General features: G+C 36.4%; 1 protein-coding gene across 4 annotated transcripts in view; it reads left to right on the top strand.

Moving 5' to 3' along the window:
• Positions 1-2880: 2880 nt before the first annotated feature.
• LOC126811394 (serine/threonine-protein kinase 33) overlaps positions 2881-21462 on the top strand; it is a 69211-nt gene continuing 50629 nt past the window's right edge. Inside the window, exon 1 of one of the 4 annotated variants that reach the window (XM_050536984.2) lies at positions 2881-3052. The gene's annotated coding sequence lies outside the window, so the exon portion shown is untranslated. Of the gene's footprint in view, positions 3053-16107; positions 16176-19413; positions 19558-21462 lie in introns of those variants that run through there. The other 3 variants (XM_050536981.2, XM_056098827.1, XM_050536983.2) reach the window with 3 other exon arrangements.

Raw genomic sequence — 21462 nt, forward strand, 5'->3', positions numbered from 1 at the left:
TTTTGAAATTTTGGATTGTTCTCTACAGTTTTCTTTCAAGGAAACTAGGATTGTTACAATTTACCGCCCGCACAATAGCAAATTGTGTCAAAAGTTTATGGAAGAATTTGGATTATTTCTGGACCAGTTAATGATGACTAAGTGTTGCACTATTATTTGGGGGGATTTTAATTTTCATGTTGATGATTCCAACGCAGTGGCGGCGCCAGGGGGGGGGGGGCATTTGCCCCCCCCCCCCCCATTAATCTGGTCTGCCCTCTGTTTGCCCCCCCCCCCCCAATAGTTTTAGAAAATAAAAAAAAAGTATTTGTGATACGTTTCGGTAATCAATACCTTCTACGGTGAATAAATCCCACATCCCCACTCAGTCATAAACTTGCATGTTGTAGAGCATTTCCGACAGTCTATTTTTCAAAATTTTCTTGGCGAGGTCCCAAATGGACTCGCTACTTTGGCACTCACAAGGGGAATTCGTTGAGGTTCGCAAGTCCGTTCGTTTGACATTTTGTTCTCTAGTCGGATAAACTAGTGATCTGGTCAGATCTATTTATCTCGACGATCGGTGCCTGACAGAATACTGTAAGACAGCATTTCCGGCAGTCTGTTTTTCAAAATTTTCTGGGGGAGGACACCCTACTTTGACGCTCTTGAGTGGGCTTCGTCGTGATATGCTGAATAATAGATCTCTCACACAACATGTTTCTTCTTCAACTCATAACGGTGGACATATTCTCGATCTGGTGATAACTAATCCATGTGATATTAAACTGGATAATCTCTCTGTCTCGGACAAATTAATATCTGATCATTTCCCGGCAACTTTTAATCTTATGATCCAGAAACCACAAACAACAAGAAAGACTGTAACATATCGAAGGTTTAAATCACTTGACACTAATAAATTTAAATCGGAAATAGTGAACTCGGATTTCAATGGCATTCAACTTATTCAAGATATACAAGAGAAGGCAAACCAATATCACTCAAAGCTTGCTGAAATTTTGGACTCGCCTGTTCCTCTTCAAACGAAAACATTTACTATTCGTCCCAATACGCAGCGGTTTAATGATTCTATTTTAGAAGCCAAAAGGAACCGTAATAAGGCTGAACATCTGTGGCGGAAAACAAATCTACATGTCCATAAACAGATTTATAAATCTTTAAAAAACAATGTGAATAAATTAATTGAAGATGCTAAAATTAAATTTTACTCTGATAAAATAGAAAATGGCGAAAGCAGTTAGCAGACAAAAAGACCTGTATATGGTTGTGAATTCCCTTTTGGACCATAATGCTGAGCGTACTATTCTCCCGGACAATGATAATGACACTGAACTTGCAAATTTATTCTCTGATTTCTTTCAAATAAAAATACAGAAAATACGAACAGAACTTGATGATTTAAATAAAATTATTGACTTTAACGCTCATGATTTTGATAAGTAAGAAAATTCTGTTTATTTAGAAAATTTTAACTTGGTTAGTGAATCTTTTGTTTTAAAGCTAATTAAATCGTCTGCTCCTAAATCTTGTTCATTAGATCCTGTTAAGACTTCTGTTCTTAAGGACTGTCTAGACGAAGTTATTCCAGTTTTTACCAATATTATTAATTCTTGTATATCATCCTCTACTATTCCCAACGTTTTCAAACAATATTATGTTACCCCTTTAATTAAAAAATTCTGTCCTTGGTCCGATTTTATTTAGCCTCTATACGTCACCATTAGGTGATATTGTCAGAAAATATGGTCTCAGCTTTCATTTGTATGCCGATGATACTCAATTATATATTTCATTTACACCTAATTGCCCATCTTCTTTCAATTTATCAAAATTGCAACTTGAGAACTGTATTAGTGAAATTAGAAAATGGATGTCAAAGAACTTCCTAAAATTGAATGATGATAAAACCGAATATTTGTTATTAGGCTCAAGGCATCAAGTAAATTTGCACATGATAACCCCCCTGTTGTAATTGGTAATTGTGATATATTTTCAGCTTATTCTGCTCGTAATATTGGCGCAATCTGATAGTTTTATGCTTATAATATGGAAGCTCAATTAAATAATATTTGTAAATTGTGCTATTTTAGTATCAGAAATATAGGTAAAATACGTAAATGTGTAACTGTAGAGGACACTAAGTCACTTGTTAATTCTCTGGTCACTTCCCGATTAGATAACTTTAATTCACTTTTAGTTGCTTTACCTTTAAAGCTTTATAGATAAATTACAAAAAATACAGAATACTGCGGCTAGACTTGTTACTTTAACTAAGAAATGGGACCACATAACTTCTGTTTTATATAATTTACACTGGTTACCTGTTAAATATCGAATTGATTTTAGGATTTTATTACTTACTTTTAAATGTTTAAATAATTTAGCTCCTGTTTACCTCTCAGATCTTTTAGAACTTTATACACCTGGCCGAACATTACGTACATCAGATAAACTACTTTTAAAGCCCAAAAACTGTTCAACTAGTCTCTTATGGACAGCGCTCTTTTAGTTATCAAGCACCTGTTTTATGGAATAATCTACCATTTAGTTTAAGATGTTGTACATCTCTATATTCTTTTAAAAAAACAACTTAAAACACATTTATTTAATCGGGCTTTTAACTGACTCTGTATACAATTGTTAACATGTCCATAATCTTGTTGTTTATGTATGGTTTACATTGTCACTTTGTAAAGTGCCCCTGAACATGTTATATTAAAGGGCGCACTATAAATATGCTGTAATAATAATAATAATAATAATAATAATACAGATACAGATAAACACGAGTAAATGTGGTCTGATCCCATTTGGAGTTATTTCCCCTGAATCTCGCAAATTCTCACATTAAACGATAGGATGCAGGTATCGGCAAAGCGCCTATGGAGACGGGATTTTTTTTTTTTTTAGCTTATATCAACAGAATCGAACTTTTCTTTGTAAAACGACATGAATAATTACAAGAAAAGTTACAAACAAGTTAGGTTATCGTATTTATATTAGAATTGTTGACTATTCCTTGTAAGAAGTGCTAAATTCTGTTGTCTTGGTAAGTTTAAGTTTGTTTACATATTTTTGGTTCCGTCTAAATTGTGAATGTGTCCCTAACCGTACTCCACAGCATTTCCCTTAAATTAAGGAAACCCCAATTTATATTACAAGAAATGACACTGTCTGAGTTGTACTGAGTTACGTGGCTAGAAAATACTTATGAGAACTTACTTATAAGGTTGAACTTACAAATTACTATTGTCAGTCAGTAACTTTTTTAAAGGTTTAAAGTACCGGTAGCTAAGGCTAAGTCTCTAACTCAATATCATCCAAAATCTTCCACATTGAAAACACCAGTTATTGGTCAATTTAAATCAACATTGATGTTGTGATCTTACTGGGGAAAAGATGGGCTTCTGATATCCAATATTTAAGACAAAATAAACATTTTACCATTGGTACACGAATTGTGTACCATAATTAGGGGTTTCAGGTCACGTGACTTTAGCGTGAAATCGGACAGCCAGCGGCTGAAATATAGCCCACTTCAATCTACGATTCTGAATTACTATTTTATGTAAATGCATTACTAACGAATGTATTGCAATAGTTTAATATCAATCTCAATATCTACAAAGATTCAGGCTAAAAAATTATCGAAATGTAAGCGAAATTACCGTTTGTTTACATGAGAGGCTCGCGGGAAAATACCGCTCTGACGTCACGCGGCCTGAGATTTTCCTTTCTACGGCTCACTTCATTGGTGAATCCGCACCTTAGTTACCGGGGGATCTTGACATAGAACCAATCAAATGATAGCTAACATTTTTGTGGTTATTATGCTTGTGGATACCACATGATCGGACAATTTGACCCGGAGAAAATGGGATTTACCTGTTTTGATGACTGAAAATTGCCAAATTTCGACTAAGTATAAAAAAACTTTCTTGAGGTATCATCCAGATTATTAATATTTGACATATTATCATTCAAATTATTACGATTTTAATAAATTTTAGCTGACAATAAAGTGCGGATTTCAATTTTAAAATTGGTACTAGCGATTCTGAAGGGAAAATACCGCTTATGACGTCAATCAAATATGACTGAAAAGCAATTATTTTGGTGCCATGCCACGCATTGACTGGTATAGAGCATTTTGATTACATTATTGATGTCGATCTCGGATTTTAAAATTCCATAACTTTGGATCTAATTAGAATATTTTGATGAAATAAAAAAATTTGGGTAGCATTTTATGTATATTTTCCAAAAATATTTTTAAAAAATTTTTTTCTGTCATTTGAAACTTTGACCTGAAACCCCTACCATAATGCGTTTCAGTGTCAGTTTTAACAAGGGACAAGAAAGAACGAGACTAGAGATTCCATAAGTCATGTCAAGCTCTGGCGCCATATTCTTATATGGAGAGCATGCACAATAGACAGGAATAACCAGACGCTAGAGATTGGTATTCGACTGAGACTTCTGGCGTATTTCGCTGAACATAACTGATTTGAAATTAGAGTAAAAACGGAAACGTTAGAATGTAAATCAGTTCATGTACATTCAGATAACATTATTGTATGCGTTGCGACCCATTTGTGTCAATTTCTAACATGTAGTAGGGTACTACCCAACAGAAGGGTATTAATTTATTGCCATCCTTGGGCTCGATTTCTCTACAGCCTTTGATACAGTTACAGTACCCCACTATAAATTGCTTCATAAACTCCAGGCATATGGTATCCAAAACAGGACCCATGCTTGCATTCAAGTCTTATCATGCGGCAACCGAATAATGGGGTAGTAGTGGATGGTGAATGTTCCAGTGGAAAGCCACTAGAGTCTCTCAAGAAATGTTGCAAGACACCTTCCTTTTCCTTTGCCATATAAACATCTTAACCAGGTACTGTCAAATCCTAAGTATGCCTTTTTGCGGATGACTACAGTACTGTATGGAACGGTAAAATCAAGAGACGAGCATGCCAAACTCCAAAAGGACCTACATAGCCTAGAATTATGGGCCGAAAGATGGTATACAAGTTTCAATGCTTCGAATCAATACATCCTAACTATTAAGGAGTCATCACACAGATACAGTCATATTGAGACAGTCGCAAAATCCGTCTTGAACAACCCCTTGGCTTCTCTATTTCATCCAGATTAGTGATCAATATCTAAGAAAGTCAGTTATTATGGAAGGTTTCATGTGCATGAACTTACTATCCAAGAGCCACACGTAAAATCGTTTACATCTTCAGGATGCTCTATAAATTACAACTCCCTACTCTTCGAGAAAGGACCCCGAACTAACGTTTCTCTTTAAGGTGGTTGAGGGGCTGGTACTGGCCATTCCTTCTCAGCAATACCTCACTCAATCCAGGTTGAAAAAACAATGTAGGCCTCTCTGAGAGGAGTGTACAGATATTGTCAAAACCATCAGTTAAGCAACAATCACTGTTTTTATTTTTACAACCCAGATGTACAGTAATCCATAGGAACCCTTTTTTCACTCATGCCACCATTGGTGGTTTCAAAGTGTCATGTATGAGTCGGGGTATACTTACTCTTTCCAGGACACCTGATCTGATGCCATTTATCACATCAGGTTTATCTATAGAGATGTCCTGTAGCACTAGCAGGTTCATAAAGCAGATGGAAGGGGGCGAAGGGGCGGGGTTGCTTGACTTTTAGATAAACGTGTTAACAAAGTGTATCAAAGTGTACCGGGTATTGATAAATTATGCCATTCTAATGCCCTCATAGCACACTGTATGGCGTATGCCCGTCTTCATTAGCCCAGGTTAGGAGTAGTAGGACGTTAAACCCCATTTCATTTCCATTTCATACACACAATGACTAAATGAATATACATTTTCAGTTTCATTTCATTTCAAGTAGTGACACTTGTTAGGGCGTATTAAGCCAGTTACAATTGTCTTATATAATGCATACATGTAGGTACCACTGAGCAATTTTTGCCTTGCGGATGTACTATAGATAGAAATTGATGAGCCTCGAGAGGTGTCAGGAACAGGTTTCCCAGTGTGAATCCATCAGGAGGCCACGTGAGAACTGGAAAAGTATCAATGCTTGCATTGTCAGGAAAGCAGGCAGGAGAGGCTTCCCTGGAGCTTTCCAGATCCATAAGGAAACTGGGGATGCTTCCCTGGAGCTTCACGAAATATTTGTTTCCTCAGGGCATCATCAAATGCTTTGGTGATGTCGTGCTGAAGTATCAGGGGACCTTTGAGGATATTTAAATGGGGAATAACTCGGGTTGGAAAAAATATTTCGCGGAAGCTTCAAGGAAGCATCCCCGAAGCTTCCTCATCGGGAAAACATTGGAAAATTTTTTATACGCCCACATTTTCATGTGGACGTATATTGTCGCCGCCCCTGCGAAAAATTTCAATGCTTGCATTGTCAGTAAAGCAGGCCGGAGAGGCTATCCTGAAGCTTTCTAGATCCATAAGGAAACTCCGGCGATGGTTCCCTGGAGCTTCCACGAAATATTTGTTTCCCCGGGGCATCACCTAAGCATTGGCGATGTCTTCCCATTGGGAAAACTTTGGAAAAATTTTCAGTACAAGTTTTGAAATTTTTCGCAGTTATCCCGAGACCTCCCAATGGTTCTGTATGTATGACTTGCGATGACCTGAAGGTTTCCTGAGGCACCACAGAAGCATCGGCGATGTCTTGCTGACTTATCAGGGGACCTTTTAGGATATTTGAATCAGGGATGCTTCGGGAAAAAAATATTTTGCTGAAGCTTCACTGCTCCGGTGATGCTTCCCTGGAGCAGTGAAGCTTCAGCGAAATATGGAAACAAATATTCCGTTAACGGGAATTTTAGTTCTAAAATATTTTGTTTTTATATGAAAGACTACGGTAGTCTTTCGTTTCAAGTAAATATCTTGAAAATATAAGTAAGTGTCTTGAAAATTCAAGTTAGTATCTTGAAAAAGTTAATATCTTAAAAGTTATGTTTGTTTATGTTAATATCAGAGTTTAAGTTAATATCTTAAAAGTTTAAGTTAATATCTTAAAAGTTTAAGTTAATATCTTAAAAGTTTAAGTTAATATGTTAAAAAAAATGAAGTTCTTAAAAGTTTAAGTTAATAACTTAAAAATTAAGTCAAAATCTTAAATGTTTAAGTTAGAGATGCCTTACCATCATGTACAAACTGTATGATGTGATGATGTATTTGTGCTATAAAGATATTCAAATTAATTAATCTATCAAAAATTTGCTTCAAATCCCTCTCAAAACATCCATTTTTAGAAGCCATGTTTGTCACGTTACTTGATTGAGGGTCCATTTCAGGATGTATTTGTCGTTTCTTACTGTCAGTTTACCGTTCATATTGAAACCTTTGATTATCTTCTGCCAAATTATTTTTCTGCCATTTAATTGCAGATTCTGTTGTACGTTTAAACCTCTCAATGTTCCCCAAGAAATAATAACCTGGCAGACAATAAGCCATCGGACTGACAGTAAGTAATACCCTGACATCTTTGCCCATTGCCTGCCCCATCCAGTATCTTTCTAGTAAGATTGGGTGTCTCTACTTTCCATCAAATTTGCCATACTTTTATTGGAAATAACTTAGTACCGGTACCCTATAAAACTTTTGTGAGAATGTATCTTTAAAGGAGCTAAAGCGCTAATATTGGGATCTAGAAATTGACACAAATGGGTCGCAATGAATAATGTAATATGAATGTAAACTGATTTACATTCAACCGTTCCCGTTTTTAATGTAATTTCAAATCAGTTATGTATGGCGAAATACGCCAGAAGTCTCAACCGAATGGCAACCTCTAGTGTCTGGTTATTCCAGTCTACGCCGATAGTATTTATTGCACATGCTCTCCAGATAAGTATATGGGGTCACCGTCTGACATGACTTGTGGTATATGTCTAGTCTCGTTCTTCTAGTCCTCTGTTACAAATAGCGTTGAAACACATTATGGTACACAATATGTGTACAAATGGTAAAAGGTTTATTTTGTCTTAAATATTGGATATCAGAAGCCCATCTTTTTCCAGTAAGATCACAACATCAATGTTGATTTAAATTGACAAATAATTTGTGTTTTCAATGTCGAAGACTTTGGATGATATTGAGTTAGAGACTTAGCTACTTATCTTAAAAGATTAAGTTCAAGTTGAAATTTGAAAATGTTAGTAGTTTAAATGCTCCAGTTAATAATATTTTAAACGGTTTTATTTTAAGATATTTTAAATTGGAATTTCAAAATGTCAACTTGACTTTTCAAGAAAAATTAGTTTTATGTAACTCTTTACCTTCAATCAAATGTTTCTTACAAGTCTAGTTAGTGCCTTGGAAATTTGTGGTCATATCTTGAAGATTGACATTAGTGTCTTTAAAAGTTAGTAACAGATTGTAAATAATTCAATGAGGAACCATTTTGTTCTTATCATTTGTTGTAAGATTACAACAAATGAGCATTCGAGAGTTGGTATACCCTGTAACCCCCCAAGCCCCCCTCCCCCTGACTCCATTCTTCTTCTTCCTAATATCTCCTCCACCTACACTCGCTACGTTCTCTCGTCTTGATATACATGTACACTTATAACATCCTCGAGTGTGAAATAAAATGAAATGAAATGGGGTTTAATGTCCTACTGTTCTGCTCCTATGCTGGGCTAATGAAGACGGGCATACGCCATACAGTGTGCTATGAGGGAAATTTTGCCCGGGCAGCGACACTATCGCCTACTCTTATATCGAATTCCAACTGCCAAGGGATCTTTTACGTGCATTCCAATGTATACATGGGACCTCGGTTTTTCGTCTCATCCGAAGGACTAGACAGCTGTCCTTGTCAGCCCCTCCGTCCTGCATCACTGACAAGGGGGAACGACGCCGGAAAATCTGGATGAACTTTCTCGGTCAATGCAGGGATCGAACACCCGACCTCCAGGCTAGCGAGCCATCGTCTTACCCACTTAGCCACGTGATCCACCCTCGAGTGTGAATGTGAGTACTCGGTTGTTGGTGTTCACCATACACTACATGTAAGTCCCCATTTGTCTGTATTAAAACATAATGTCTGTCCTTGCTTGGTCACATTAATAAATAACTGTTCTATCGCGATATTGCACCGCACATCAATTATAAACGGTTATATTGTCTTTTGTCCCATGTGTGATAAAGAGGGACAGGGGGGACAAAAACAAGTCTTCGATTGTTCACGTACAGTCTGTAAGACCTCAGTCAGATTGGTTTAGAAAATATAAGTTATTATTATTATATTAAAGGGATGAATCAGTAAAAAAATGTTCTTTCAATGGGCTGTTCCTGTGGATAAATCAATGAAAAAATGTTCTTTCAATTGGCTGCTCCTGTGGTCAAAGGGGGTCTGTTCTCGGATATAGAGTGTTGAACCCACTCAATTTATATTATTGATATACACTTGTAACCTCCATGAATGTGAGTGTGTGTGCACTCGGTTGTTGGTGTTCACCATACACAAAGTCCCCATCTGTCGGTATTAAAACATAATATATACTATTCAAAAAAAGTAGGGGATATTTGATTTTTAAGTGTTATTAAAGTCACCTAATGAAACTGACGAAGAAACAAATGACAAAATGAAATGAAGTTCACATTCATCGATTTATTCCAAATGATCGTTAGACTAAGTAAGGCACAGACTGACCATTATAAGGGTAAAATGATACCCGGGGTCAAACAGCAAAGTTACCACAGCATCACAACCAAGTCAGTAACGGGTAAATCCTCCTCTGTTTGCCAAAGAAGCATTGATCCGACGTGGCATACTCCTAATGAGACGTCTAAGGTCATTTTGGTCCAGATTGTCCCATTCCTGTTGCAACGCAGCAGCAAGTTCTTGGACATTGGCAGGACGTTGTTGACGTAACCTCTGTCCAAGCATGTCCCAGACATGCTCGATGGGGGAGAGGTCGGGACTCAGTGCTGGCCAAGGTAATGTGGTGATGTTCTGTTGTTGGAGGTAACCTGTAACGATCCTGGCCCTGTGACATCTTGTGTTGTCATCCTGGAAGATGAAACGGCGGCCATGACGTCGTGCGAACGGCACAACATGGACTGCCAAGATGTTGTCCCGGTAGTACTGGCCTGTAACACGCCCTGCAACAACATGTAAAGCCGTTCTTCCAGCAACAGTGATGCCTCCCCACACCATAACAGAACCACCCCCAAATCGATCATGTCTGATGACGTTAACGTCTTGGAAGCGCTCGTTTCGACGACGCCACACCCTCCTACGTCTGTCCAAAAAATCAACAGTGAACCTTGACTCATCTGAAAACATCACATTGCTCCAGCGTCGATTATCCCAGTGTTGACGATCCCTACACCAAGGACGTCTTGCCTGAATGTGATGATCTCTCAAACAAGGGATCACGCGAGGACGTCGGGCGCGAGCGAAGGTGACCCCTATGCAGTCGATTCCGAATCGTCTGGCCACTCACTCTCACACCAGTGTCTGTTTGAAGACGAGCGCTGATCTGATTTGCTGTGATGACACGATTTCTCAAGGCCAAGGTACGGATAAATCGATCCTGGGCTTGAGTTGTCGCCCTTGGTCGACCTGAGCGTGGTCTGTCCTGTACAGATTGTGTATCACGGTATCTGGACCATAGCCTGCTTATGACAGACTGAGAAACATTCATCGTCCGCGCCACAACCGCCTGTGTTGTGCCGATCTGTAGCATGCCAAGGGCACGTAACCTTTCATTTTGGGTAAGCCGACGCATATCAAAATTTGTTTTCTGGTCACTAAAACAATTAAACTGATGTTTCCACCCTGGAATTCAATGCCACAATGACTGTAACATTCAAAGTCAGAGTCGTGCAAATCTTGGGTTGGACCCCCATGATGATCCCAAGCATCACCTGCATTCCATGCGGTAGCTATTGGTGCGTTTGGGCGTCACATTTAACTGGAAATGTTTCTTCTCTTAGGTTCTATAGTGACTTTTTTCGTAGTCATTTGCATATTTTAGTATTATGCCCCCAAAATCAAATATCCCCTACTTTTTTTGAATAGTATATATGCGTCCTCGGTTAATCAATGACTTGTATGAATTTAAACCCTAGCAGCAATAGGATTACATATCTGTATCAGGATTAGTGAAGAATGGTCATTTGCATCCTGTCATCAAATTCTCTGTGGCATTGTTTACCTGAACCATGCTGGATAAACACATGATCAGAAAGACCATCAGGATAAAGAGAGTCAAGAGATTGCAAACATATTTTTTGCACTGAAATGATCTTTTTCCCCATGGCTTTAATCAGTGAAGTTTGATGTATTGATAATTCTCGATATCAGTTGAATATCAGTTGTTTTCTGGTGCAATTAACCCTCCAGGTTTAAAAAATAAAAAAAACAATTAGAAAAAAACCATGATCAAATTAATTTTACCAGATAGCTGAGAATGTTTTTAATTCTAAGGTTATATTTAATTACGTTGATCATGCAATGTTTTCATTAACAATTTATTATTTGTGACTGACTTCTATAAGTAAACGTAGAACTAAACAACTGAACAACTTCACTTCATATTAAAGATTTAATAATTCATGAGCTACTACACTTGATAAAAAGTTACATTTTATGCCGGCTTATGTCGATCTTTCAACTGGGACAACTAGTTGTAAGTGTGCTCATGTCGATCAAATCGGCAACTGAGGCAAATTGAGAGCAACTGAATTCAGAGAGCTTATGTCAAAGCGGAACGGATAGCGATTACACTGAACATATGTGACAGTTATTTGATTTGTCATGTGATCAACAAAATGGTGAATCGCCCTCATATCACATTTTATAGCGTATCATTAGGACCTTAAACCCCCAAACCGCATTTCATTTCATTACCTAATATGTGGGCCTATCTTTCTTTAATTTAGTTTAAAACATTGGATAAGTCAGTGTGTTTTTTATTCACAGGAAAATAAGGTGCCAGACTATAATATACTATTCAAAAAAAGTAGGGGATATTTGATTTTTAAGTGTTATTAAAGTCACCTAATGAAACTGACGAAGAAACAAATGACAAAATGAAATGAAGTTCACATTCATCGATTTATTCCAAATGATCGTTAGACTAAGTAAGGCACAGACTGACCATTATAAGGGTAAAATGATACCCGGGGTCAAACAGCAAAGTTACCACAGCATCACAACCAAGTCAGTAACGGGTAAATCCTCCTCTGTTTGCCAAAGAAGCATTGATCCGACGTGGCATACTCCTAATGAGACGTCTAAGGTCATTTTGGTCCAGATTGTCCCATTCCTGTTGCAACGCAGCAGCAAGTTCTTGGACATTGGCAGGACGTTGTTGACGTAACCTCTGTCCAAGCATGTCCCAGACATGCTCGATGGGGGAGAGGTCGGGACTCAGTGCTGGCCAAGGTAATGTGGTGATGTTCTGTTGTTGGAGGTAACCTGTAACGATCCTGGCCCTGTGACATCTTGCGTTGTCATCCTGGAAGATGAAACGGCGGCCATGACGTCGTGCGAACGGCACAACATGGACTGCCAAGATGTTGTCCCGGTAGTACTGGCCTGTAACACGCCCTGCAACAACATGTAAAGCCGTTCTTCCAGCAACAGTGATGCCTCCCCACACCATAACAGAACCACCCCCAAATCGATCATGTCTGATGACGTTAACGTCTTGGAAGCGCTCGTTTCGACGACGCCACACCCTCCTACGTCTGTCCAAAAAATCAACAGTGAACCTTGACTCGTCTGAAAACATCACATTGCTCCAGCGTCGATTATCCCAGTGTTGACGATCCCTACACCAACGACGTCTTGCCTGAATGTGATGATCTCTCAAACAAGGGATCACGCGAGGACGTCGGGCGCGAAGGTGTCCCCTATGCAGTCGATTCCGAATCGTCTGGCCACTCACTCTCACACCAGTGTCTGTTTGAAGACGAGCGCTGATCTGATTTGCTGTGATGACACGATTTCTCAAGGCCAAGGTACGGATAAATCGATCCTGGGCTTGAGTTGTCGCCCTTGGTCGACCTGAGCGTGGTCTGTCCTGTACAGATTGTGTATCACGGTATCTGGACCATAGCCTGCTTATGACAGACTGAGAAACATTCATCGTCCGCGCCACAACCGCCTGTGTTGTGCCGATCTGTAGCATGCCAAGGGCACGTAACCTTTCATTTTGGGTAAGCCGACGCATATCAAAATTTGTTTTCTGGTCACTAAAACAATTAAACTGATGTTTCCACCCTGGAATTCAATGCCACAATGACTGTAACATTCAAAGTCAGAGTCGTGCAAATCTTGGGTTGGACCCCCATGATGATCCCAAGCATCACCTGCATTCCATGCGGTAGCTATTGGTGCGTTTGGGCGTCACATGTAACTGGAAATGTTTCTTCTGTTAGGTTCTATAGTGACTTTTTTCGTAGTCATTTGCATATTTTAGTATTATGCCCCCAAAATCAAATATCCCCTACTTTTTTTGAATAGTATAGGTAGAATTTGTAATGCACAAAACTAAACCCCAACTTTTTTCAAAATTTTTTTTAACACAAGTGATGTAAGCTGTCCAAACAGCCACTCCTCTGAATATATATATCTTACATCTTATGGAGGCCTAGTGTAAAAAATCAGAACAATTTAATTAGTACCGGTAGATGAAATGAGAAAGAAAATATAATTTTATTTTTAATTAGATTGTTTGTATCTAGAACTGGTATGATCATTACAACTTCCACCCAATGAAATACACGAAAGGGTTTTTATTATATATCTTTTATGTCATGCCTGTATTTGAATCAGATAAGTTTTACTCTTAATTGTTATTATTATATCTCCGGTATTACCTACATAACCTGGTCGTTATAGAAAGGATCAGGTGGGATTAAGTCCATGAATAAACCATATGATAGGTACACCTGATCTGATTGCTTGTCTTATTTTCTCAACTATATCTAAATGATTAGAATTGACTTTACAAAGATTAAGAAATAAAGCCATGAGATCTAGAATATCCACATGACACAATTATATGGATTACAAATTACTTGGAAGTTTATTTCTGGCAACTTTTTGAAAAGGATTGTAGTCTTTATTAAGCAAACCCTTGTCAAAACATTGCAGGACATAAACTTCGATGTTTATTTCTAGCCTCTTTTTTAAAAGGATTATCTTGTCTTTATTAAACTAACCTGTAGAAACATTGCAAGACATAAACATCTAATTAACTTGTATTCCACATGGTTGTGTCCTGTTATTCTGGGTGGGTTACTAAATTCTGCTTAAATGGTGTGGGTTAGAAGTAGTAATCATTAATATGCTATTTAAATTGCTATTTTTTATAAGGGCAGCAGTAAGGTAAGCAGATAAGTTGAGAAAGATAGTATAACTCTTACAATGATTAATTATGTTGTGTTTACTTTGATTTTACCAGAAGCACAAACAACATTTTTGTTGAAGCTGACAGGATTAGAATTTAGTTAGCAGACAAAACAGATTAGATTAACATGAAATTGAATTTGGTCAGAGGAATTTCGTGATTTGCACTGGTATCTTGGAATATTTTAATTTAATTTTTCTTGAATAGGTCCATTCAATCTGTTTATAATGGTAATCGAAAGCCTTCTTTAAAATCTGTACAAGATGCTGACCTTTAAGGTCACGTACAGTATAATATTATGACCAAGTGTGACGTAGTGACGTTAAATCATATGGCGCCGATAACACGTGCACGGTGCACATCGGACATAGTATTTAACACAATGTCATGGCAGAATTGATTACTTTTGCTCATTTTACACTTTTGTGTACTATTTTATGTACCTATTTACACTAAAATAGGAAATATTTTGTGTCCAGATTTAGTTCGAACACGTTTATTTTTTTCCTTAATGATTTAAAAGATTATTTTAGAATTTAATTTGCAGAATACATGTAGAAAAAAGTTAATATTGAGAGCTAATTAACTCGCCCTGATGTCATCCCTTTCAGGTGGAGGTTGGATGGCCGAATGGTTAGTGCATGTGCGCTTGTATCATAAGGTCTGACATTTAGTCAACTGGCGTGGTTTCGATTCATTTAATGTACTTGACAAGGAGTAGGGTCGCCTGTCCAGCCCATGGGTGTCACACATGGGGGGGGGGGGTCCCCCCCCCCCCCCAAATTGTTTTTCGGGGGGGGGGGGGGGGGTCTGAATATACTTGGACCCCCGCAAGTTTACATAGTAGGCCCTAACTCCTATTTATTTACAACAATTATTAGGATTAGTTAAGATTCTATCTGTATAAAACAATTTACAAATTAAAACACAAACACTTATGTTAACTTTTTGAAATCCATTTATAATACACAAAATTTACAAAATACTTTAAATATCTATACAACTTTCTTGTAAATGTCAATGTGTATAGTATTGTAGTTAACAAGGTGATTGTCAAATATGCATCCTCATAAACTAAAGTTATGTGATCAAGTTTTGTTTCATTTGGATCCTCCTCATAAAAATTCCCCTACTAAACTCTCTTTGTCGTGTTGTTCATAACTCGAGCGTAACATTCAATATGTAAAAGTCATGAAAAAAATATGAAAACGGCACCCCCTGACATTTAAAACATGATAAACATTGTATTGGTGTGATGTTTTAGTTTAACCCCGTAAAATATGCCAAAACAGTGTTTACAGAAGACTGAAAGTTTAAATTTTTTTTATGTGGGTCCCCCAAACCCCCTCCGTTTGGAGGGTGACCCTCCCACACTCTCCCTATTGGGCTACATCGGCTGCTGTGCAGCCTCGTGCCTCCAGTGTAACAGATTGTCAACATTTTATATAATTTCATTTGCGGACCACCCCAATATATATTTCACGGCTGCGTCCCTGGTCCAGCCTCGTGGGTTTTCTCTGGGTCCTCTGGTTTCCTCCCACTGCTAAAAATCCCAACTCTCTCTCTCTCTCTCTCATCCCTCTCAGTAATAGTTGCGACCAAGCGAACATGTACTGACAGATAAACTAAAATGACCTTTGTAACTCCTTCAAGAAATTAAAAAAAAATGAAACATTTATGCTTTCTTTTATTATGCAAGCGTATGGGTTGTGTGTTCGGGAAATTTAAATCTACAAGATAAACTTAGAAGTACGATATAATATATTTCAAACAAGTAATGAAGTATGATATTATATGATAATGGTGTATTTATTATTCTTGTAATTTTGTCACTTACCAACAAGTAAAACTGTTGTTTATCTAGACTGGTAATAGGTAAATTGATAAAGCAGATTGGGTTTCCGTTCACAAACATGTTTTAGCATGATCATTCATTTTTGTGTTTGTAAGTAAAATTTAGTGGTGTATTTGAAAGATATATTTTCTTGACAATCGAAATCCAAACTACTACAGGGGAGCCACTGTGGCTCTGTGAGTGAATACAGTCCATAGCAAATCTGATCCCTTTATGTATGATGTCTGCTACTGTTAAGCTTTACTAACTGGTAGTGGTAGTATTAATGGACCATTAAGCCTTTTGTCAGGATATTTTAGCATTTTGTTGAAGTAAAGATTATGAGTTAGTCTTGATTATATTAATATTTTATAATACAGGGAGAGATATGATCGATGTGGCTGTAATAAAAAACCTCTGGGGGTAAAACAAACAAAATATCAAATAGATAGAATTGATTTAATGAAAGGAACAACACTGTCATAGAACTGTAGAAGAATAAAGATATTCAAATGGTTATATCCCAGAAAAATAAATCGAAGAAAAAGTTCATGCATGATTTATACTAAATGTTAAAACTATTACATGTATGCCAATCATCTATAGTTTAAATGCACAGATAATGGTTTTGCACGGTTCTACTAATCACCGATAAAAACCAAAAAACAATGGGTTTTTTTGTAAGTAGCGCCCAATTTGTGGCAAAATGTGACGGACTTTGACAGATATGTTATAGATATGCATATTCCTACACATTATATCCAAAATTCATATGATTTCATAAAGATTGAGAAAATTATGGATTATTGAAATTTTAACATAAATGGTCAGGACTATTCACGAACAAGGCAATTGTTGTCAAAATTCCCTGTTGGTCACTTTTTACAATACTTTGTGCGATAGTAACAAGAACAAAAAGATGCTTTTATCAGTTCTTGTTGCTGATTATAAGGACCTGGTTTTGTATTCATCTTTGCTGTCTTTGATAATCTGTCCTCGGTCGTCACCAGTCGGAAGTCAGTTCTGTAGTACTTAAAATGCAGAATTTAACAAGTCTAGAAGAGTACATTTAATGATAGTTTGACACGTTATTGAAAACTTGACGGATATTATTAACTTTTCAAGTGCCCAATATATCTTTATTTCAAATTTGAAGAATTACCTCTTGATTGCCTGTATAAATTTTAAATTACAAGTGCTGTAAGTGCTCTAAGTATTATTATCAAATATTTCATAGACATTATTTACAATAAAAAATATGATATCGTCATTATTACAAGCACATACATGTTTAAAACTTCTAAAATGATTTTAATTGTTTACAAGTTGAGTCATTTGATGTGTCTTAGATCATCAGATATCATGACTTTTCCTTGGCTTCATTTTAGAAAGAGTTGTTTCTATTGAATTATCTATTCCAAAACCAATATAGTTTCATGCTATGGCTGCTGACCAAATAGTTTGAAATATAAAATTGGAAAAGCCAGGTAAGAAAAACGTTAAGTGGAGCCTATCCACTGACGATTCTGCTGTTGAATGATTTCATTCTGCAAATATTGTTTCCGAACAATCTTGTTCCCAAACAATCTTTTTCGGATATTTTGCCAGCACTGCTTTCTTAGTTATCTCTCTGCTATAAAGATTGCTTTTGAATTTACTATTTAGGAAAACCTATTGATTTCAATTTTCGTCTTTGATTTATTTCAGAATTTGTAAACTTTCGAATTTACTTGCATGTAGTGCTATATTGAATAAGGGGGTCACAGTGGCTAAGTGGGTAAGACGCTGGCTTGCTAGCCTAGAGGTCGGGTGTTCGATCCCTGCATTGGCCAAGAAAGTTCATCCAGATTTTCCTGCGTGGTTCTCCCTAGTCAATGATGCAGAATGGAGGTCCTGACAAGGACAGCTGTCTAGTTGTTTGAATGGGACGAAAAACCGAGGTCCTGTGTACACATTTGCGTGCTCGTAAAAGATCCCTTGACAGTTGGAATTGGATATAAGAGTAGAGTGGCGCTGCCTAGGCAAAATTTCCCTCATAGCACACTGTATGGCATATGCCCATCTTCGTTAAACCCCATACATTTCGTCTGTAAACAACTGACTTGTTAGATGCATTATATATGTAAGATTGAGATAAAGAGCTGGTCGATCTTGCTATTATACATGTAGTTCAAAAATATATTATGAAAAAATGAATAAATTGAAAATTTCATTCAAATAACTTTATTCTGAGTAAAGTTTATTAGTCACTAGTAAATTAGTGTTTGAAGTTTTGACAAGATTAGCATATATTGATTATTGTCGTGGCAACGCTACTTGACAATCAAGACTTAGTCTCGATCATCCAATTTATCATTAAATATTTAAATCATACATGTCTATGTCTAGATTTATAGTTTATATTGATTAAATGTCTGAAATGAAATAAATGGAAAACGTCATGGTTGCTTATGTTGTCACTAAAAATAGTGATGTACCGAACCAAATCAGGTACCCATCTGCATTACCACACTGACTAGAATCTTGCTTGAAGCTATATTTTGCGCTCAATCCAACCACTGATTCCATAGCTAGTCTTGCTCAAGATGTGGAAATTTTTATAAGAAAAATGATTGAATAGATAAAGATTTTTTAATTCCTAACAATATCTGAGATATAAGCTTATAAATTGAACATATTAAAGTCAATGCTGTTGCATGTAATACCTTGGATTTCAAATTCAGAAAGGTTTTGTCTGCTGGAAATGTCAAAGATACATGGTTGTCATCGACAAGTTGAGCTGTTATTGAAAGTGTTTTGATTAGTTTTATTATAGCATGCAGTTTTGACATGATTTATGGTGTATTCCTTCACCTAGCATTAGTGATCTATCTTGTTGGTTTAACTTTAAGGGACTCCCAACATTAAAAATCTACTTGAATTCATTTTCTAAAATGTCTGGTTGAAAATAAAAGTGTAGACCTTTGACTTACACAAGGTTATAATGGATGAATTTAGTGTGATTGAGTAGAAGAATTAGGTAAGGATTAAAACTTCTTTATGTCAACATATAAACCTCTATACAGGTATTGACAGTCGACCAGGTATTATAGGTTATAATGAATATTTATTGATAAATACTTTGTGAACTTGTTTTCTAGTTCACAATCACTGTGGCTTACTGGTGCAGTATATCGGCTGATTGTTGATTAGGGATCCGGGAAGAATAATGTAATATGTCAGTGTGCTTCGTGTAAATAATAATGTGTCTTTTGAAAGTGAAAAGTAGAAGTTATATAGTAACTAAATAGGAAGGTCAAGATTGAATTTAGACAGTAAAGTGGTTTGTATTACAATTCTAACACATAATATGTTGAATGTTTTGTGATAGAGATAGTCAAGTCTCTGTCAAGTGGGCTGTTTTATTGTAAATGAACAATGAGTTAAGTGTCATCTCTGTTTCTTTTATATCATGCTAATACAGTAGTAGAAGTGTGTGTATGAATTTCTATCTTTAAAGAAAAAATCCCAATAATGTTTTGCATGATATTGGTATTCAATTGCCCATTAATTGTGTGATTAGGCTTGCTTGAATTTGTGAAAATATCGAATGCTGTCATGTATTAAGGATTATTGGTGAAGAATTTTTTTTATTTTGTAAACTTAAAAGTCCCTGAATCATCCAGTCAGATTTTAGTGCTGCTTAGAGCTATTTTTCCCATATTGTTGTTTAATTTGCATGTAAAAACACACCTTTATCATTGGATATCTTGAGAAATCTGAGACTTCTCTCAAAAATAATCTTACTGACTAAATGTGTGTATTATCAGCAAAATAATATTTCACCTCTTGTTTAGTAGGATACCACATATGGTACATAACAAATTTTTATTGGATTTTATAATCTACATGCATGTATTTTTATTAGTTTTCAAAAACTATTATTTACAGTTGATATAGAGTTTTTCAGCAGTGATTTAGTTCAACCGATTTACATGCCATTATCAAGAACTGTTATCAGTGTGAAGATTTTGTCATTAAGGAAGTTAACGACTAATCTGACAGATTTATTGATTGATTGATTAAATAGTAAGAGAAGGTGTTCAACTGACACACTTGAGATCTTCAATGTGAAAACTAATGATAGTATTAATCATAAAATACCCCAATCACCTTGTTAAAAACTAATAAAACTGGATTGTATCCTACTAAATTCACTTCAGGTCACCACAGCATGTATTAATACAAAATAGACCAAAAATGACATATTGTAGTGTTAGCCCAAGATATTATCTTTCATTTTCAGAGACCTTGCTCAATAAAATTTTCAACCGTTTGGCTGCCATATTGGATTTTACAAAAAAACCTTCAAATCGATATTCAGCCGCCATTTTCATTTCGATTTTTGAAGAAAATTTTTTGTATTGAACCTACTCGAAATGGCAAAAATCCTTAGTTAGCTGATTTTTTAATTTTGATTTTGTTTAATTCAGGTTTCACCTCGAATTTTGTTCGACTTTTCAACTACTATCTGGTGACCCTTTTAATGACCTTTGACCTTTGTTGACCCTCATGTCTACTAACAATTGATATCAAAATGTTCGGTCTTGATGTATAACTTCCGGTTTTATTAAGAGTTCAAAATGACAGGTTTCCAACTTCACCGGGTATTGGATCTTACTAATACTATAGTCAATAATTCATGGTGTAACTTGATTGTTGACGTGACCTGTTGTACCGAAACACATCAGTACTTCTTTGGATTTACTGTTGAGATCTGATCAAAATTATTCTGTTAATTGGTTGAATTAAGCGAGCCATGTTTGCTATTGCAAGTAGCCTATTTGCAGAGGAAAATATACTTTTTTGACAACTTGAATTAGTGACTTGTTTTTGTTGTCAACAATGTAGGCTAAGCAAAAAACTAATTTTTTGACAGTGGATTATAATCTTATTCTTGCATCATTAATTAAAACAAACCCAGATCAAGATCAACACTATTAAATACTTTACTTTAATCTAAATCAAAGAGATTTAGGTCCTAAAATTCAAAATCATAGTAATGTAATGTTTTTATGAACTTTATCCTGAATCTATATTTTGATTTCTTTTTTCATTGGCCATGTACAGTTTTGTTTCTCTGATAGTTAGTGCAGGAGAATCGCACTACACACAAAACAAAACCAACAAGACAAACCAGCGGACAACACAAACTACAAAGACATTGTAAGAAATAAACAACAAATAA

The sequence above is a fragment of the Patella vulgata genome, chromosome 2, assembly GCF_932274485.2.
Source record: "Patella vulgata chromosome 2, xgPatVulg1.2, whole genome shotgun sequence".
Lineage (NCBI taxonomy): Eukaryota > Metazoa > Mollusca > Gastropoda > Patellidae > Patella > Patella vulgata.